The sequence below is a fragment of the Lactuca saligna genome, chromosome 3 (assembly GCF_052625555.1).
Source record: "Lactuca saligna cultivar CGN05327 chromosome 3, ASM5262555v1, whole genome shotgun sequence".
Taxonomy (NCBI): domain Eukaryota; kingdom Viridiplantae; phylum Streptophyta; class Magnoliopsida; order Asterales; family Asteraceae; genus Lactuca; species Lactuca saligna.
The window spans coordinates 130051195-130054634 of NC_136419.1; positions in this window are offsets into that span (position 1 = coordinate 130051195).

Sequence of the window (3440 nt, forward strand, 5' to 3'; positions counted from 1 at the left end):
TGTGAGAAATGGCAAATGCCTAAGCAATTGAGACTATGATTACGACATCCCTTTTCATAGTTTTGAAAATTGTTTAGACACACATGTGAGCTATCTAAGAAACGGTGTATGAATCTAAATTTCAGAAGTCCAGCAGATTTCTGGAAATATGTCAGAGCTAGTGGGAGCATAAGTGTTATGCTAATAATCATCATGTTAGTGGGAGCATGATTATGATGATTAGTATTGCAAGCTAGCAATGTTAATTATAGAAAACAAAGTTTCAATTCGTGAAGTTGCAGGGGTTGAAAAGCTGTTTTGCTATAATTAAGGGAGAGGAAATTATACTTCATTTCAATTCTAAAGCTTAGATTGAGATTTTAATCATCTTTAGTCAAGAATATATATGAATTTTGTGTTGGAATGGTTCAACTTCAAGAAATTCTATATATATTGCGTTTTTTTAAAATTCGATTATGATTATGGCATCCCTCTTCATAGTTAAATTTTGAAAACATGGAAAATGAAAAATATTGTAGCAAAAGACTGGTCTAGTATCATGTCTTTATGTCAAACATCATGAATCGTGTCCCATATGCTTCGGATATAGGATCGATTGCATGTGTTATAATATTCATCTTTTCTAAATTTTCCAAATGATTAAGGCATTGAGAAGGGAAAAGTATAGAACTGGATATGACTAAAGTGATTAAGCAATTGTCAAGGACAATCTGAGGTTCGCCAAAGATTCGTTGCTCAGGGAAAGTTGGAATTATGAGGTAAGTTGTCGGAAAGGACCATATTGACATATTCTGAAAAGAAGTAACTCTTGTTCGGAAGTGATAGTCAAAATGGGACTATGGAAATGTCTCCATAGGTGGAAGTTATTCAATCTATGTAAGATTAGAAAACCTTAATGCAAGAAGGATGTTCAAAGCAATGTACTTTGAATATGAGACACTATAGAGGTTGACCTTCTTTGGAATACTCTGTAATGACTGGTGACAAGGTTTTGGTGACTTTGTGCATAATCAATACAAGAGGAACATTGCATAAAAGTTTAAAATCTAACAGATTTTTTGGTAAATGATAGGAATCGGGGATTCTCACATTTAAAATAAGGATTTGGGATTGTGAAATGAGTATCATTGGAATCATGTTCAAATGATCTACATCACAATGTAAGGATCATAGACAAACGTAGTGTGCATACTTGTAGTATGGCATAACTATTGTTTAGAAAAACAAAGTGTACATGCCAGGAGCATAGGACGAATGATGTTTTTATTCAAGTCTTAAGTTGATTATTTGATACATTATACAATGAATAGTGTGTAATCAATATGGTGATAAATAAAAGGTGGTTCTATTTATATTCAAAAGGGTTCTGAGACCATATTGGATTCAATTATTATTGTGTTTCACTTTGCATGTTTTGACTTCCAAAATAGCTAGGTTATTCTTTCTGAATGACTAAGTTATTTAAACACTCCACAGTCGTTCATATGTTGGAAGTAGGTATGAATCAAGACTATCATGAATCGAGTTTGTAGATGGCTAAATGGGTTTAGTCACAGCAATGGTTGCTACAACATTCATGAGTGCTCATAAGTTATGAGTATTGGAATAAACCCACACTCACTTGTATCACTTCATGGAATTTATCTCGAGTGATCGTGAGACGGTAATATCATATAAATCTTCAACCCTAGAGATATGAGTTGTTACCTATGAGTTGGTTGTGCATTGATTGCACGTAAACGCATCAGTAACTTGATGTTATAAAATGTGCCTTTGTGTACAATTCAACAAGTTGTAGAACAAGCATATGAGTCGAAGTTTATCTGTTCCTTCTAGAAATAGAAGCGATATCTGGGCCCCTCGATGATCTTATTGTGACCGATGTACCGGCCGGTCAGAACTAAATTGATGTGTTCGATTAATTTCTTTGTCAAACAAATCGAAAATCAGGAAACGAACTGTTGGACAATAAGTACGACGTTGTTCCATGTATTTGTCCGGTTGATATCATGAGAACAGAGGATTATATGATCACTTATCTAAAATGGCGCTTCATAGTTCAACAGAGTTTTCGAGAGCTACGATTGCTGGTTGGTTCCTGAAGTAACATACACAAATATAGTTATTAGACTTATCCAAGTGGGAGTCTGTTGGATAAGATGTCTAAGTCCATAACTTATTTGGTACATACTTGACCCGACCCGGCATGGTCCATTTGGGTTGCATTTCATCCAAACTATTTATGCATAATTTTATGAGAGTTATACACATATGTTTATTAATATCTTGTAAGTTATAATATATTAACATGAAGTCATGTTATTTAACTAGTCTTAGTCTTAAATTAATTATGAATTAATTTAGAGATTAAAAGGAAGACTAATTAGATTGTGGGCTATTGGTTTTATATGGTGTGGGCTAACACTCATTTGTTAATGGGCTAGGCTTGTATGCATGTCCATGGATGATCCATGGAGCTTTTAACCCATGGATCCTTGGAAAAGGAAAGGTCATGGGTTATTAGGGTTTCACCCTAATCATGTACACTATATAAGCATGCTTATGTTGCATGAAATAGCCACCAGTGAAACTAGTGTAACTAGAGTATGTGTGTTTGTGTGTGACCGATTTTATAAGTGTGTATACACTCTCTCAAAGTTTTCCAAGAGTTTGTGGTGATTTGTGATTCCATTTGAGGCATTCACACTATTGGTGCTTGGCCCTCAAACTCCTTAGGAATTAAACTGATCATCAAAAGGTATGTAATCTCATCTAATTCTTTTATGTTTAAAAGTACCCCATGCCAAGTTAGATAGATTATGAACCTTGGAAAAATTATTATTTTGCATGTATTTAGACAAACATAGATCCAAGGTTTATTCGGGTTCCATGCACACTTAGGAAGTGTTAGATTGCTCAAAACCCAACAATAAGGACTTGTACACCTTTTAAGACCCTAATAACATGGGGAATATGTGTTTTACAAAGAATTAATCATTTTATGCCTTTTATGAAAACATTTAGACATTCTAGCATTGATTCGGGGTCTTAGGGTTTATAAGTGGTTCTCGGGGATTGTACAAGCCCAAGAAGGGTTTACGGGGGATTCCAAGAGTTTACTCCCTTGGAGTTTACGGCCCAAAGGCCACTCCTTGGGAGTTTACGGCCGTAAGCCCCTAGGCTTGGCCGTGAACTCTTGTTCTCCTCCCAAAATGGATGTTAAGGCCTTAATTCAATCCTCTATAATTCTAGTGAATGTCTAGGACCAATTTGGGGGTTTAAAACCTTCATTTGGTTATGCTTTGGGAAGTTTACGGTCCTAGATTATGCTTGGGCCGTAAACTCCATTTTATCCCTCAAAATGAGTTGTTAAATGGTCCTAAGAAGTTCCTAAACTCCTAACTAAATTCTAGTATGCCTTAGATGAGTTTTTGGGACAA